Raw genomic sequence first — 18732 nt, 5'->3', positions numbered from 1 at the left:
ACGTTTGTAGGCCTTTATTGTTCAAGTGAAAACGCCCGATTATTGACGAAAGAGATAACCACCCCCTTACGACATGCTTCAGAAACAAAAAAAATGGTCCGTTTTCAAATGTTGCGTCTTTGAACGACAAAACACATTTGTACGTGGATAATCACTTTTAGAGCTAAAATTAGATGTTTAAAGTGATTTTCAAGCTTCCAGGGGCCCTAAACACAAGATTTGAGAAATGGGTAAACGTGAATGAAAATGGCCAATTTACTCACTCTGCGGCCTTAAAAAGTTTTTCTCCACCCCAGAAAGTGAATTAAATAACATTTGTAGGCCTTTATTGTTCAATCAAAAACGCCTGTTTTTTGGTGAAAGAGATAACCACCCCCCCTTTACGACATGCTTCAGAAACGAAAAAAATGGTCCATTTTCAAATGTTGCGTCTTTGAACGACAATTCACATTTGTACGTGGATAATCACTTTGAGAGCTAAAATTAGATGTTTAAAGTGATTTTCAAGCTTCCATGGGCCCTAAACACAAGACTTGAGAAATGGGTAAAAGTGAATGAAAATGCCCAATTTACTCATTCTGAGGCCTTAAAAAGTGTTTGTCCTCCACGGGAAGTGAATTAAATAACATTTGTAGGCCTTTATTGTTCAAGCGAAAACGCCCGATTATTGACGAAAGAGATAACCACCCCCCTTACGACATGCTTCAGAAACAAAAAAAATGGTCCGTTTTCAAATGTTGCGTCTTTGAACGACAATCCACATTTGTACGTGGATAATCACTTTTAGAGCTAAACTTAGATGTTTAAAGTGATTTTCAAGCTTCCAGGGGCCCTAAACACAAGATTTGAGAAATGGGTAAAAGTGAATGAAAATGGCCAATTTACTCACTCTGCGGCCTTAAAAAGTGTTTCTCCTCCACGGGAAGTGAATAAAATAACATTTGGAGGCCTTTATTGTTCAATTAAAAATGCCAGTTTTTTGGTGAAAGAGATAACCACCCCCCCTTACGACATGCTTCAGAAACAAAAAAATGGTCCATTTTCAAATGTTGCGTCTTTGAACTACAATTCACATTTGTACGTGGATATTCACTTTTAAAGATCAAATGAGATGTTTAAAGTGATTTTCATGCTTCCAGGGGCCTTAAACACAAGATTTGAGGAATGGGTAAAAGTGAATGAAAATGGCCAATTTACTCACTCTGAGGCCTTAAAAAGTGTTTCTCCTCTACGGCAAGTGAATTAAATAACATTTGGAGGCCTTTATTGTTCAAGCGAAAACTCCTGATTTTTGATGAAAGAGATAACCACCCCCCCTTACGACATGCTTCTCAAACTAAAAAAATGGTTCATTTTCAAATGTTGCGTCTTTGAACTACAATTAATATTGTAAGTGGATAATCACTTTCAGAGATAAAATGAGATGTTTAAAGTGATTTTCAAGCTTCCAGGGGCCCTAAACACAAGATTTGAGGAATGGGTAAATGTGAATGAAAATGGCCAATTTATTCACTCTGAGGCCTTAAAAAGTTTTTCTCCACCCCAGAAAGTGAATTAAATAACATTTGTAGGCCTTTATTGTTCAATCAAAAACGCCAGATTTTTGATGAAAGAGATAACCACCCACCTTACGACATGCTTCAGTAACTAAAAAAATGGTCCGTTTTCAAATGTTGCCTCTTTGAACTACAATTCACATTTGTACGTGGAAAATCACTTTTAAAGATAAAATGAGATGTTTAAAGTGATTTTCATGCTTCCTGGGGCCTTAAACTCAAGGTTTGAGGAATGGGTAAAAGTGAATGAAAATGGCCAGTTTACTCCTTCTGCGGCCTTAAAAAGTGTTTCTCCTCCACGGGAAGTGAATAAAATAACATTTGGAGGCCTTTATTGTTCAATCAAAAACGCCCGTTTTTTGGTGAAAGAGATAACCACCCCCCCCTACGACATTCAGAAACGAAAAAAATGGTCCATTTTCAAATGTTGCGTCTTTGAACTACAATTCACATTTGTACGTGGATAATCACTTTTAGAGATAAAATGAGATGTTTAAAGTGATTTTCAAGCTTCCAGGGGCCCTAAACACAAGATTTGAGGAATGGGTAAATGTGTATGAAAATGGCCAATTTACTCATTCTGAGGCCTTAAAAAGTGTTTGTCCTCCACGGGAAGTGAATTAAATAACATTTGTAGGCCTTTATTGTTCAATCAAAAACGCCCGATTTTTGATGAAAGAGATAACCAACCCCCTTACGACATGCTTCAGTAACTAAAAAAATGGTCCGTTTTCAAATGTTGCGTCTTTGAACTACAATTCACATTTGTACGTGGATAATAACTTTTAGAGATAAAATGAGATGTTTAAAGTGATTTTCAAGCTTCCAGGGCCCCTAAACACAAGATTTGAGGAATGGGTAAATGTGTATGAAAATGGCCAATTTACTCATTCTGAGGCCTTAAAAAGTGTTTGTCATCCACGGGAAGTGAATTAAATAACGTTTGTAGGCCTTTATTGTTCAATCAAAAATGCCCGTTTTTTGGTGAAAGATATAACCACCCCCCCTTACGACATGCTTCAGAAACGAAAAAAATGGTCCATTTTCAAATGTTGCGTCTTTGAACTACAATTCACATTTGTACGTGGATAATCACTTTTAGAGATAAAATGAGATGTTTAGAGTGATTTTCAAGCTTCCAGGGGCCCTAAACACAAGATTTGAGAAATGGGTAAATGTGAATGAAAATGGCCAATTTATTCACTCTGAGGCCTTAAAAAGTTTTTCTCCACCCCAGAAAGTGAATTAAATAACATTTGTAGGCCTTTATTGTTCAATCAAAAAAGCCTAATTTTTGATGAAAGAGATAACCACCCCCCCTTACGACATGCTTCGGAAACTAAAAAAATGGTCCGTTTTCAAATGTTGCCTCTTTGAACTACAATTCACATTTGTACGTGGAAAATCACTTTTAGAGATAAAATGAGATGTTTAAAGTGATTTTCATGCTTCCAGGGGCCCTAAACACAAGATTTGAGGAATGGGTAAAAGTGAATGAAAATGGCCAATTTACTCACTCTGCGGCCTTAAAAAGTTTTTCTCCACCCCAGAAAGTGAATTAAATAACATTTGTAGGCCTTTATTGTTCAATCAAAAACGCCTGTTTTTTGGTGAAAGAGATAACCACCCCCCCTTTACGACATGCTTCAGAAACGAAAAAAATGGTCCATTTTCAAATGTTGCTTCTTTGAACGACAATTCACATTTGTACGTGGATAATCACTTTGAGAGCTAAAATTAGATGTTTAAAGTGATTTTCAAGCTTCCATGGGCCCTAAACACAAGACTTGAGAAATGGGTAAAAGTGAATGAAAATGCCCAATTTACTCATTCTGAGGCCTTAAAAAGTGTTTGTCCTCCACGGGAAGTGAATTAAATAACATTTGTAGGCCTTTATTGTTCAAGCGAAAACGCCCGATTATTGACGAAAGAGATAACCACCCCCCTTACGACATGCTTCAGAAACAAAAAAAATGGTCCGTTTTCAAATGTTGCTTCTTTGAACGACAATTCACATTTGTACGTGGATAATCACTTTGAGAGCTAAAATTAGATGTTTAAAGTGATTTTCAAGCTTCCATGGGCCCTAAACACAAGACTTGAGAAATGGGTAAAAGTGAATGAAAATGCCCAATTTACTCATTCTGAGGCCTTAAAAAGTGTTTGTCCTCCACGGGAAGTGAATTAAATAACATTTGTAGGCCTTTATTGTTCAAGCGAAAACGCCCGATTATTGACGAAAGAGATAACCACCCCCCTTACGACATGCTTCAGAAACAAAAAAAATGGTCCGTTTTCAAATGTTGCGTCTTTGAACGACAATCCACATTTGTACGTGGAAAATCACTTTTAGAGCTAAAATTAGATGTTTAAAGTGATTTTCAAGCTTCTATGGGCCCTTAACACAAGATTTGAGAAATGGGTAAAAGTGAATGAAAATGGCCAATTTACTCACTCTGCGGCCTTAAAAGGTGTTTCTCCTCCACGGAAAGTGAATAAAATAACATTTGGAGGCCTTTATTGTTCAATCAAAAACGCCCGTTTTTTGGTGAAAGATATAACCACCCCCCTTACGACATGCTTCAGAAACGGAAAAAATGGTCCATTTTCAAATGTTGCGTCTTTGAACTACAATTCACATTTGTACGTGGATAATCACTTTTAGAGATAAAATGAGATGTTTAAAGTGATTTATTATGCTTCCAGGGGCCCTAAACACAAGATTTGAGGAATGGGTAAATGTGTATGAAAATGGCCAATTTACTCATTCTGAGGCCTTAAAAAGAGTTTGTCCTCCACGGGAAGTGAATTAAATAACGTTTGTAGGCCTTTATTGTTCAAGTGAAAACGCCCGATTATTGACGAAAGAGATAACCACCCCCTTACGACATGCTTCAGAAACAAAAAAAATGGTCCGTTTTCAAATGTTGCGTCTTTGAACGACAAAACACATTTGTACGTGGATAATCACTTTTAGAGCTAAAATTAGATGTTTAAAGTGATTTTCAAGCTTCCAGGGGCCCTAAACACAAGATTTGAGAAATGGGTAAACGTGAATGAAAATGGCCAATTTACTCACTCTGCGGCCTTAAAAAGTTTTTCTCCACCCCAGAAAGTGAATTAAATAACATTTGTAGGCCTTTATTGTTCAATCAAAAACGCCTGTTTTTTGGTGAAAGAGATAACCACCCCCCCTTTACGACATGCTTCAGAAACGAAAAAAATGGTCCATTTTCAAATGTTGCGTCTTTGAACGACAATTCACATTTGTACGTGGATAATCACTTTGAGAGCTAAAATTAGATGTTTAAAGTGATTTTCAAGCTTCCATGGGCCCTAAACACAAGACTTGAGAAATGGGTAAAAGTGAATGAAAATGCCCAATTTACTCATTCTGAGGCCTTAAAAAGTGTTTGTCCTCCACGGGAAGTGAATTAAATAACATTTGTAGGCCTTTATTGTTCAAGCGAAAACGCCCGATTATTGACGAAAGAGATAACCACCCCCCTTACGACATGCTTCAGAAACAAAAAAAATGGTCCGTTTTCAAATGTTGCGTCTTTGAACGACAATCCACATTTGTACGTGGATAATCACTTTTAGAGCTAAACTTAGATGTTTAAAGTGATTTTCAAGCTTCCAGGGGCCCTAAACACAAGATTTGAGAAATGGGTAAAAGTGAATGAAAATGGCCAATTTACTCACTCTGCGGCCTTAAAAAGTGTTTCTCCTCCACGGGAAGTGAATAAAATAACATTTGGAGGCCTTTATTGTTCAATTAAAAATGCCAGTTTTTTGGTGAAAGAGATAACCACCCCCCCTTACGACATGCTTCAGAAACAAAAAAATGGTCCATTTTCAAATGTTGCGTCTTTGAACTACAATTCACATTTGTACGTGGATATTCACTTTTAAAGATCAAATGAGATGTTTAAAGTGATTTTCATGCTTCCAGGGGCCTTAAACACAAGATTTGAGGAATGGGTAAAAGTGAATGAAAATGGCCAATTTACTCACTCTGAGGCCTTAAAAAGTGTTTCTCCTCTACGGCAAGTGAATTAAATAACATTTGGAGGCCTTTATTGTTCAAGCGAAAACTCCTGATTTTTGATGAAAGAGATAACCACCCCCCCTTACGACATGCTTCTCAAACTAAAAAAATGGTTCATTTTCAAATGTTGCGTCTTTGAACTACAATTAATATTGTAAGTGGATAATCACTTTCAGAGATAAAATGAGATGTTTAAAGTGATTTTCAAGCTTCCAGGGGCCCTAAACACAAGATTTGAGGAATGGGTAAATGTGAATGAAAATGGCCAATTTATTCACTCTGAGGCCTTAAAAAGTTTTTCTCCACCCCAGAAAGTGAATTAAATAACATTTGTAGGCCTTTATTGTTCAATCAAAAACGCCAGATTTTTGATGAAAGAGATAACCACCCACCTTACGACATGCTTCAGTAACTAAAAAAATGGTCCGTTTTCAAATGTTGCCTCTTTGAACTACAATTCACATTTGTACGTGGAAAATCACTTTTAAAGATAAAATGAGATGTTTAAAGTGATTTTCATGCTTCCTGGGGCCTTAAACTCAAGGTTTGAGGAATGGGTAAAAGTGAATGAAAATGGCCAGTTTACTCCTTCTGCGGCCTTAAAAAGTGTTTCTCCTCCACGGGAAGTGAATAAAATAACATTTGGAGGCCTTTATTGTTCAATCAAAAACGCCCGTTTTTTGGTGAAAGAGATAACCACCCCCCCCTACGACATTCAGAAACGAAAAAAATGGTCCATTTTCAAATGTTGCGTCTTTGAACTACAATTCACATTTGTACGTGGATAATCACTTTTAGAGATAAAATGAGATGTTTAAAGTGATTTTCAAGCTTCCAGGGGCCCTAAACACAAGATTTGAGGAATGGGTAAATGTGTATGAAAATGGCCAATTTACTCATTCTGAGGCCTTAAAAAGTGTTTGTCCTCCACGGGAAGTGAATTAAATAACGTTTGTAGGCCTTTATTGTTCAATCAAAAACGCCCGTTTTTTGGTGAAAGATATAACCACCCCCCCTTACGACATGCTTCAGAAACGAAAAAAATGGTCCATTTTCAAATGTTGCGTCTTTGAACTACAATTCACATTTGTACGTGGATAATCACTTTTAGAGATAAAATGAGATGTTTAGAGTGATTTTCAAGCTTCCAGGGGCCCTAAACACAAGATTTGAGAAATGGGTAAATGTGAATGAAAATGGCCAATTTATTCACTCTGAGGCCTTAAAAAGTTTTTCTCCACCCCAGAAAGTGAATTAAATAACATTTGTAGGCCTTTATTGTTCAATCAAAAAAGCCTAATTTTTGATGAAAGAGATAACCACCCCCCCCTTACGAATTGCTTCGGAAACTAAAAAAATGGTCCGTTTTCAAATGTTGCCTCTTTGAACTACAATTCACATTTGTACGTGGAAAATCACTTTTAGAGATAAAATGAGATGTTTAAAGTGATTTTCATGCTTCCAGGGGCCCTAAACACAAGATTTGAGGAATGGGTAAAAGTGAATGAAAATGGCCAATTTACTCACTCTGAGGCCTTAAAAAGTGTTTCTCCTCCACGGGAAGTGAATTAAATAACATTTGGAGGCCTTTATTGTTCAAGCGAAAATGCCTGATTTTTGATGAAAGAGATAACCACCCCCCCTTACGACATGCTTCTGAAACTAAAAAAATGGTTCATTTTGAAATGTTGCGTCTTTGAACTACAATTAACATTGTACGTGGAAAATAACTTTTAGAGATAAAATGAGATGTTTAAAGTGATTTTCATGCTTCCAGGGGCCTTAAACACAAGATTTGAGGAATGGGTAAAAGTGAATGAAAATGGCCAATTTACTCATTCTGAGGCCTTAAAAAGTGTTTGTCCTCCACGGGAAGTGAATTAAATAACATTTGTAGGCCTTTATTGTTCAAGCGAAAACGCTCGATTATTGACGAAAGAGATAACCACCCCCCTTACGACATGCTTCAGAAACAAAAAAAATGGTCCGTTTTCAAATGTTGCGTCTTTGAACGACAATCCACATTTGTACGTGGAAAATCACTTTTAGAGCTAAAATTAGATGTTTAAAGTGATTTTCAAGCTTCCATGGGCCCTTAACACAAGATTTGAGAAATGGGTAAACGTGAATGAAAATGGCCAATTTACTCACTCTGCGGCCTTAAAAGGTGTTTCTCCTCCACGGAAAGTGAATAAAATAACATTTGGAGGCCTTTATTGTTCAATCAAAAACGCCCGTTTTTTGGTGAAAGATATAACCACCCCCCTTACGACATGCTTCAGAAACGAAAAAAATGGTCCATTTTCAAATGTTGCGTCTTTGAACTACAATTCACATTTGTACGTGGATAATCACTTTTAGAGATAAAATGAGATGTTTAAAGTGATTTATTATGCTTCCAGGGGCCCTAAACACAAGATTTGAGGAATGGGTAAATGTGTATGAAAATGGCCAATTTACTCATTCTGAGGCCTTAAAAAGTGTTTGTCCTCCACAGGAAGTGAATTAAATAACGTTTGTAGGCCTTTATTGTTCAAGCAAAAACGCCCGATTATTGACGAAAGAGATAACCACCCCCCTTACGACATGCTTCAGAAACAAAAAAAATGGTCCGTTTTCAAATGTTGCGTCTTTGAACGACAAAACACATTTGTTCGTGGATAATCACTTTTAGAGCTAAAATTAGATGTTTAAAGTGATTTTCAAGCTTCCAGGGGCCCTAAACACAAGATTTGAGAAATGGGTAAACGTGAATGAAAATGGCCAATTTACTCACTCTGCGGCCTTAAAAAGTTTTTCTCCACCCCAGAAAGTGAATTAAATAACATTTGTAGGCCTTTATTGTTCAATCAAAAACGCCTGTTTTTTGGTGAAAGAGATAACCACCCCCCCTTTACGACATGCTTCAGAAACGAAAAAAATGGTCCATTTTCAAATGTTGCGTCTTTGAACGACAATTCACATTTGTACGTGGATAATCACTTTGAGAGCTAAAATTAGATGTTTAAAGTGATTTTCAAGCTTCCATGGACCCTAAACACAAGACTTGAGAAATGGGTAAAAGTGAATGAAAATGCCCAATTTACTCATTCTGAGGCCTTAAAAAGTGTTTGTCCTCCACGGGAAGTGAATTAAATAACATTTGTAGGCCTTTATTGTTCAAGCAAAAACGCCCGATTATTGACGAAAGAGATAACCACCCCCCTTACGACATGCTTCAGAAACAAAAAAAATGGTCCGTTTTCAAATGTTGCGTCTTTGAACGACAATCCACATTTGTACGTGGATAATCACTTTTAGAGCTAAAATTAGATGTTTAAAGTGATTTTCAAGCTTCCAGTGGCCCTAAACGCAAGATTTGAGAAATGGGTAAAAGTGAAAGAAAATGGCCAATTTACTCATTCTGAGGCCTTAAAAAGTGTTTCTCCTCCACGGGAAGTGAATTAAATAACATTTGTAGGCCTTTATTGTTCAAGCGAAAACGCCTGATTTTTGATGAAAGAGATAACCACCCCCCCTTACGACATGCTTCTGAAACTAAAAAAATGGTTCATTTTCAAATGTTGCGTCTTTGAACTACAATTAACATTGTACGTGGATAATCACTTTTAGAGATAAAGTGAGATGTTTAAAGTGATTTTCAAGCTTCCAGGGGCCCTAAACACAAGATTTGAGAAATGGGTAAAAGTGAATGAAAATGGCCAATTTACTCACTCTGCGGCCTTAAAAAGTGTTTCTCCTCCACGGGAAGTGAATAAAATAACATTTGGAGGCCTTTATTGTTCAATCCAAAATGCCAGTTTTTTGGTGAAAGAGATAACCACCCCCCCTTACGACATGCTTCAGAAACGAAAAAAATGGTCCATTTTCAAATGTTGCGTCTTTGAACGACAATTCACATTTGTACGTGGATAATCACTTTGAGAGCTAAAATTAGATGTTTAAAGTGATTTTCAAGCTTCCATGGGCCCTAAACACAAGACTTGAGAAAGGGGTAAAAGTGAATGAAAATGCCCAATTTACTCATTCTGAGGCCTTAAAAAGTGTTTGTCCTCCACGGGAAGTGAATTAAATAACATTTGTAGGCCTTTATTGTTCAAGCGAAAACGCCCGATTATTGACGAAAGAGATAACCACCCCCCTTACGACATGCTTCAGAAACAAAAAAAATGGTCCGTTTTCAAATGTTGCGTCTTTGAACGACAATCCACATTTGTACGTGGATAATCACTTTTAGAGCTAAACTTAGATGTTTAAAGTGATTTTCAAGCTTCCAGGGGCCCTAAACACAAGATTTGAGAAATGGGTAAAAGTGAATGAAAATGGCCAATTTACTCACTCTGCGGCCTTAAAAAGTGTTTCTCCTCCACGGGAAGTGAATAAAATAACATTTGGAGGCCTTTATTGTTCAATTAAAAATGCCAGTTTTTTGGTGAAAGAGATAACCACCCCCCCTTACGACATGCTTCAGAAACAAAAAAATGGTCCATTTTCAAATGTTGCGTCTTTGAACTACAATTCACATTTGTACATGGATATTCACTTTTAAAGATCAAATGAGATGTTTAAAGTGATTTTCATGCTTCCAGGGGCCTTAAACACAAGATTTGAGGAATGGGTAAAAGTGAATGAAAATGGCCAATTTACTCACTCTGAGGCCTTAAAAAGTGTTTCTCCTCTACGGGAAGTGAATTAAATAACATTTGGAGGCCTTTATTGTTCAAGCGAAAACTCCTGATTTTTGATGAAAGAGATAACCACCCCCCCTTACGACATGCTTCTCAAACTAAAAAAATGGTTCATTTTCAAATGTTGCGTCTTTGAACTACAATTAATATTGTAAGTGGATAATCACTTTCAGAGATAAAATGAGATGTTTAAAGTGATTTTCAAGCTTCCAGGGGCCCTAAACACAAGATTTGAGGAATGGGTAAATGTGAATGAAAATGGCCAATTTATTCACTCTGAGGCCTTAAAAAGTTTTTCTCCACCCCAGAAAGTGAATTAAATAACATTTGTAGGCCTTTATTGTTCAATCAAAAACGCCAGATTTTTGATGAAAGAGATAACCACCCACCTTACGACATGCTTCAGTAACTAAAAAAATGGTCCGTTTTCAAATGTTGCCTCTTTGAACTACAATTCACATTTGTACGTGGAAAATCACTTTTAAAGATAAAATGAGATGTTTAAAGTGATTTTCATGCTTCCAGGGGCCTTAAACTCAAGGTTTGAGGAATGGGTAAAAGTGAATGAAAATGGCCAGTTTACTCCTTCTGCGGCCTTAAAAAGTGTTTCTCCTCCACGGGAAGTGAATAAAATAACATTTGGAGGCCTTTATTGTTCAATCAAAAACGCCCGTTTTTTGGTGAAAGAGATAACCACCCCCCCCTACGACATTCAGAAACGAAAAAAATGGTCCATTTTCAAATGTTGCGTCTTTGAACTACAATTCACATTTGTACGTGGATAATCACTTTTAGAGATAAAATGAGATGTTTAAAGTGATTTTCAAGCTTCCAGGGGCCCTAAACACAAGATTTGAGGAATGGGTAAATGTGTATGAAAATGGCCAATTTACTCATTCTGAGGCCTTAAAAAGTGTTTGTCCTCCACGGGAAGTGAATTAAATAACGTTTGTAGGCCTTTATTGTTCAATCAAAAACGCCCGTTTTTTGGTGAAAGATATAACCACCCCCCCTTACGACATGCTTCAGAAACGAAAAAAATGGTCCATTTTCAAATGTTGCGTCTTTGAACTACAATTCACATTTGTACGTGGATAATCACTTTTAGAGATAAAATGAGATGTTTAGAGTGATTTTCAAGCTTCCAGGGGCCCTAAACACAAGATTTGAGAAATGGGTAAATGTGAATGAAAATGGCCAATTTATTCACTCTGAGGCCTTAAAAAGTTTTTCTCCACCCCAGAAAGTGAATTAAATAACATTTGTAGGCCTTTATTGTTCAATCAAAAAAGCCTAATTTTTGATGAAAGAGATAACCACCCCCCCCTTACGACATGCTTCGGAAACTATAAAAATGGTCCGTTTTCAAATGTTGCCTCTTTGAACTACAATTCACATTTGTACGTGGAAAATCACTTTTAGAGATAAAATGAGATGTTTAAAGTGATTTTCATGCTTCCAGGGGCCCTAAACACAAGATTTGAGGAATGGGTAAAAGTGAATGAAAATGGCCAATTTACTCACTCTGAGGCCTTAAAAAGTGTTTCTCCTCCACGGGAAGTGAATTAAATAACATTTGGAGGCCTTTATTGTTCAAGCGAAAATGCCTGATTTTTGATGAAAGAGATAACCACCCCCCCTTACGACATGCTTCTGAAACTAAAAAAATGGTTCATTTTCAAATGTTGCGTCTTTGAACTACAATTAACATTGTACGTGGAAAATAACTTTTAGAGATAAAATGAGATGTTTAAAGTGATTTATTATGCTTCCAGGGGCCCTAAACACAAGATTTGAGGAATGGGTAAATGTGTATGAAAATGGCCAATTTACTCATTCTGAGGCCTTAAAAAGTGTTTGTCCTCCACAGGAAGTGAATTAAATAACGTTTGTAGGCCTTTATTGTTCAAGCGAAAACGCCCGATTATTGACGAAAGAGATAACCACCCCCCTTACGACATGCTTCAGAAACCAAAAAAATGGTCCGTTTTCAAATGTTGCGTCTTTGAACGACAAAACACATTTGTACGTGGATAATCACTTTTAGAGCTAAAATTAGATGTTTAAAGTGATTTTCAAGCTTCCAGGGGCCCTAAACACAAGATTTGAGAAATGGGTAAACGTGAATGAAAATGGCCAATTTACTCACTCTGCGGCCTTAAAAAGTTTTTCTCCACCCCAGAAAGTGAATTAAATAACATTTGTAGGCCTTTATTGTTCAATCAAAAACGCCTGTTTTTTGGTGAAAGAGATAACCACCCCCCCTTTACGACATGCTTCAGAAACGAAAAAAATGGTCCATTTTCAAATGTTGCGTCTTTGAACGACAATTCACATTTGTACGTGGATAATCACTTTGAGAGCTAAAATTAGATGTTTAAAGTGATTTTCAAGCTTCCATGGGCCCTAAACACAAGACTTGAGAAATGGGTAAAAGTGAATGAAAATGCCCAATTTACTCATTCTGAGGCCTTAAAAAGTGTTTGTCCTCCACGGGAAGTGAATTAAATAACATTTGTAGGCCTTTATTGTTCAAGCAAAAACGCCCGATTATTGACGAAAGAGATAACCACCCCCCTTACGACATGCTTCAGAAACAAAAAAAATGGTCCGTTTTCAAATGTTGCGTCTTTGAACGACAATCCACATTTGTACGTGGATAATCACTTTTAGAGCTAAAATTAGATGTTTAAAGTGATTTTCAAGCTTCCAGTGGCCCTAAACGCAAGATTTGAGAAATGGGTAAAAGTGAAAGAAAATGGCCAATTTACTCATTCTGAGGCCTTAAAAAGTGTTTCTCCTCCACGGGAAGTGAATTAAATAACATTTGTAGGCCTTTATTGTTCAAGCGAAAACGCCTGATTTTTGATGAAAGAGATAACCACCCCCCCTTACGACATGCTTCTGAAACTAAAAAAATGGTTCATTTTCAAATGTTGCGTCTTTGAACTACAATTAACATTGTACGTGGATAATCACTTTTAGAGATAAAGTGAGATGTTTAAAGTGATTTTCAAGCTTCCAGGGGCCCTAAACACAAGATTTGAGAAATGGGTAAAAGTGAATGAAAATGGCCAATTTACTCACTCTGCGGCCTTAAAAAGTGTTTCTCCTCCACGGGAAGTGAATAAAATAACATTTGGAGGCCTTTATTGTTCAATCCAAAATGCCAGTTTTTTGGTGAAAGAGATAACCACCCCCCCCCTTACGACATGCTTCAGAAACGAAAAAAATGGTCCATTTTCAAATGTTGCGTCTTTGAACTACAATTCACATTTGTACATGGATATTCACTTTTAGAGATAAAATTAGATGTTTGAAGTGATTTTTAAGCTTCCAGGGGCCCTAAACACAAGATTTGAGGAATGGGTAAATGTGAATGAAAATGGCCAATTTATTCACTCTGAGGCCTTAGAAAGTTTTTCTCCACCCCAGAAAGTGAATTAAATAACATTTGTAGGCCTTTATTGTTCAATCAAAAAAGCCTGATTTTTGATGAAAGAGATAACCACCCCCCCTTACGACATGCTTCGGAAACTAAAAAATGGTCCGTTTTCAAATGTTGCCTCTTTGAACTACAATTCACATTTGTACGTGGAAAATCACTTTTAGAGATAAAATGAGATGTTTAAAGTGATTTTCATGCTTCCAGGGGCCCTAAACACAAGATTTGAGGAATGGGTAAAAATGAATGAAAATGGCCAATTTACTCATTCTGAGGCCTTAAAAAGGGTTTCTTCTCCACGGGAAGTGAATTAAATAACATTTGTAGGCCTTTATTGTTCAAGCAAAAACGCCCGATTATTGACGAAAGAGATAACCACCCCCCCTTACGACATGCTTCAGAAACGAATAAAATGGTCCGTTTTCAAATGTTGCGTCTTTGAACGACAATCCACATTTGTACGTGGATAATCACTTTTAGAGCTAAAATTAGATGTTTTAAGTGATTTTCAAGCTTCCATGGGCCCTAAACACAAGATTTGAGGAATGGGTAAATGTGTATGAAAATGGCCAATTTACTCATTCTGAGGCCTTAAAAAGTGTTTGTCCTCCACAGGAAGTGAATTAAATAACGTTTGTAGGCCTTTATTGTTCAAGCGAAAACGCCCGATTATTGACGAAAGAGATAACCACCCCCCATACGACATGCTTCAGAAACAAAAAAAATGGTCCGTTTTCAAATGTTGCGTCTTTGAACGACAAAACACATTTGTACGTGGATAATCACTTTTAGAGCTAAAATTAGATGTTTAAAGTGATTTTCAAGCTTCCAGGGGCCCTAAACACAAGATTTGAGAAATGGGTAAACGTGAATGAAAATGGCCAATTTACTCACTCTGCGGCCTTAAAAAGTTTTTCTCCACCCCAGAAAGTGAATTAAATAACATTTGTAGGCCTTTATTGTTCAATCAAAAACGCCTGTTTTTTGGTGAAAGAGATAACCACCCCCCCTTTACGACATGCTTCAGAAACGAAAAAAATGGTCCATTTTCAAATGTTGCGTCTTTGAACGACAATTCACATTTGTACGTGGATAATCACTTTGAGAGCTAAAATTAGATGTTTAAAGTGATTTTCAAGCTTCCATGGGCCCTAAACACAAGACTTGAGAAATGGGTAAAAGTGAATGAAAATGCCCAATTTACTCATTCTGAGGCCTTAAAAAGTGTTTGTCCTCCACGGGAAGTGAATTAAATAACATTTGTAGGCCTTTATTGTTCAAGCAAAAACGCCCGATTATTGACGAAAGAGATAACCACCCCCCTTACGACATGCTTCAGAAACAAAAAAAATGGTCCGTTTTCAAATGTTGCGTCTTTGAACGACAATCCACATTTGTACGTGGATAATCACTTTTAGAGCTAAAATTAGATGTTTAAAGTGATTTTCAAGCTTCCAGTGGCCCTAAACGCAAGATTTGAGAAATGGGTAAAAGTGAAAGAAAATGGCCAATTTACTCATTCTGAGGCCTTAAAAAGTGTTTCTCCTCCACGGGAAGTGAATTAAATAACATTTGTAGGCCTTTATTGTTCAAGCGAAAACGCCTGATTTTTGATGAAAGAGATAACCACCCCCCCTTACGACATGCTTCTGAAACTAAAAAAATGGTTCATTTTCAAATGTTGCGTCTTTGAACTACAATTAACATTGTACGTGGATAATCACTTTTAGAGATAAAGTGAGATGTTTAAAGTGATTTTCAAGCTTCCAGGGGCCCTAAACACAAGATTTGAGAAATGGGTAAAAGTGAATGAAAATGGCCAATTTACTCACTCTGCGGCCTTAAAAAGTGTTTCTCCTCCACGGGAAGTGAATAAAATAACATTTGGAGGCCTTTATTGTTCAATCCAAAATGCCAGTTTTTTGGTGAAAGAGATAACCACCCCCCCCTTACGACATGCTTCAGAAACGAAAAAAATGGTCCATTTTCAAATGTTGCGTCTTTGAACTACAATTCACATTTGTACATGGATATTCACTTTTAGAGATAAAATTAGATGTTTGAAGTGATTTTTAAGCTTCCAGGGGCCCTAAACACAAGATTTGAGGAATGGGTAAATGTGAATGAAAATGGCCAATTTATTCACTCTGAGGCCTTAGAAAGTTTTTCTCCACCCCAGAAAGTGAATTAAATAACATTTGTAGGCCTTTATTGTTCAATCAAAAAAGCCTGATTTTTGATGAAAGAGATAACCACCCCCCCTTACGACATGCTTCGGAAACTAAAAAATGGTCCGTTTTCAAATGTTGCCTCTTTGAACTACAATTCACATTTGTACGTGGAAAATCACTTTTAGAGATAAAATGAGATGTTTAAAGTGATTTTCATGCTTCCAGGGGCCCTAAACACAAGATTTGAGGAATGGGTAAAAATGAATGAAAATGGCCAATTTACTCATTCTGAGGCCTTAAAAAGGGTTTCTTCTCCACGGGAAGTGAATTAAATAACATTTGTAGGCCTTTATTGTTCAAGCAAAAACGCCCGATTATTGACGAAAGAGATAACCACCCCCCCTTACGACATGCTTCAGAAACGAATAAAATGGTCCGTTTTCAAATGTTGCGTCTTTGAACGACAATCCACATTTGTACGTGGATAATCACTTTTAGAGCTAAAATTAGATGTTTTAAGTGATTTTCAAGCTTCCATGGGCCCTTAACACTAGATTTGAGGAATGGGTAAATGTGTATGAAAATGGCCAATTTACTCATTCTGAGGCCTTAAAACGTGTTTCTCCTCCACGGGAAGTGAATAAAATAACATTTGGAGGCCTTTATTGTTCAATTAAAAAAGCCTGATTTTTGATGAAAGAGATAACCACCCCCCCTTACGACATGCTTCGGAAACTAAAAAAATGGTCCGTTTTCAAATGTTGCCTCTTTGAACTACAATTCACATTTGTACGTGGAAAATCACTTTTAGAGATCAAATGAGATGTTTAAAGTGATTTTCATGCTTCCAGGGGCCCTAAACACAAGATTTGAGGAATGGGTAAAAGTGAATGAAAATGGCCAATTTACTCATTCTGAGGCCTTAAAAAGGGTTTCTCCTCCACGGGAAGTGAATTAAATAACATTTGTAGGCCTTTATTGTTCATGCGAAAACGCCCGATTATTGACGAAAGAGATAACCACCCCCTTACGACATGCTTCAGAAACAAAAAAATGGTCCGTTTTCAAATGTTGCGTCTTTGAACGACAAAACACATTTATACGTGGATAATCACTTTTAGAGCTAAAATTAGATGTTTAAAGTGATTTTCAAGCTTCCAGGGGCCCTAAACACAAGATTTGAGAAATGGGTAAACGTGAATGAAAATGGCCAATTTACTCACTCTGCGGCCTTAAAAAGTGTTTCTCCTCCACGGGAAGTGAATAAAATAACATTTGGAGGCCTTTATTGTTCAATTAAAAATGCCAGTTTTTTGGTGAAAGAGATAACCACCCCCCTTACGACATGCTTCAGAAACAAAAAAATGGTCCATTTTCAAATGTTGCGTCTTTGAACTACAATTCACATTTGTACGTGGATATTCACTTTTAAAGATCAAATGAGATGTTTAAAGTGATTTTCATGCTTCCAGGGGCCTTAAACACAAGATTTGAAGAATGGGTAAAAGTGAATGAAAATGGCCAATTTACTCACTCTGAGGCCTTAAAAAGTGTTTCTCCTCTACGGGAAGTGAATTAAATAACATTTGGAGGCCTTTATTGTTCAAGCGAAAACGCCTGATTTTTGATGAAAGAGATAACCAACCCCCCTTACGACATGCTTCTGAAACTAAAAAAATGGTTCATTTTCAAATGTTGCGTCTTTGAACTACAATTAACATTGTAAGTGGATTATCACTTTTAGAGATAAAATGAGATGTTTAAAGTGATTTTCAAGCTTCCAGGGGCCCTAAACACAAGATTTGAGGAATGGGTAAATGTGAATGAAAATGGCCAATTTATTCACTCTGAGGCCTTAAAAAGTTTTTCTCCACCCCAGAAAGTGAATTAAATAACATTTGTAGGCCTTTATTGTTCAATCAAAAACGCCCGATTTTTGATGAAAGAGATAACCACCCCCCTTACGACATGCTTCAGAAACTAAAAAAATGGTCCGTTTTCAAATGTTGCCTCTTTGAACTACAATTCACATTTGTACGTGGAAAATCACTTTTAAAGCTAAAATGAGATGTTTAAAGTGATTTTCATGCTTCCAGGGGCCTTAAACTCAAGGTTTGAGGAATGGGTAAAAGTGAATGAAAATGGCCAATTTACTCACTCTGCGGCCTTAAAAAGTGTTTCTCCTCCACGGGAAGTGAATAAAATAACATTTGGAGGCCTTTATTGTTCAATCAAAAACCCCTTTTTTTTTGGTGAAAGAGATAACCACCCCCTCTTACGACATTCAGAAACGAAAAAAATGGTCCATTTTCAAATGTTGCGTCTTTGAACTACAATTCACATTTGTACGTGGATAATCACTTTTAGAGATAAAATTAGATGTTTAAAGTGATTTACAAGCTTCCAGGTGCCCTAAACACAAGATATGAGGAATGGGTAAATATGAATGAAAATGGCCAATTTACTCACTTTGAGGCCTTAAAAAGTGTTTCTCCACGGGAAGTGAATTAAATAACATTTGGAGGCCTTTATTGTTCAAGCGAAAACGCCCGATTATTGACGAAAGAGATAACCACCCCCTCTTACGACATGCTTCAGAAACGAAAAAAATGGTCCATTTTCAAACGTTGCGTCTTTGAACGACAATTCACATTTGTACGTGGATAATCACTTTTAGAGATAAAATTAGATGTTTAAAGTGATTTTCAAGCTTCCAGGGGCCCTAAACACAAGATTTGAGAAATGGGTGAACGTGAATGAAAATGGCCAATTTACTCACTCTGCGGCCTCAAAAAGTGTTTCTCCTCCACAGAAAGTGAAA

The sequence above is a fragment of the Triturus cristatus genome, chromosome 5_1 (assembly GCF_964204655.1).
Source record: "Triturus cristatus chromosome 5_1, aTriCri1.1, whole genome shotgun sequence".
Lineage (NCBI taxonomy): Eukaryota > Metazoa > Chordata > Amphibia > Caudata > Salamandridae > Triturus > Triturus cristatus.
The sequence above is the reverse complement of the archived record's forward strand: the minus strand, read 5'-3'. Positions refer to the sequence as shown.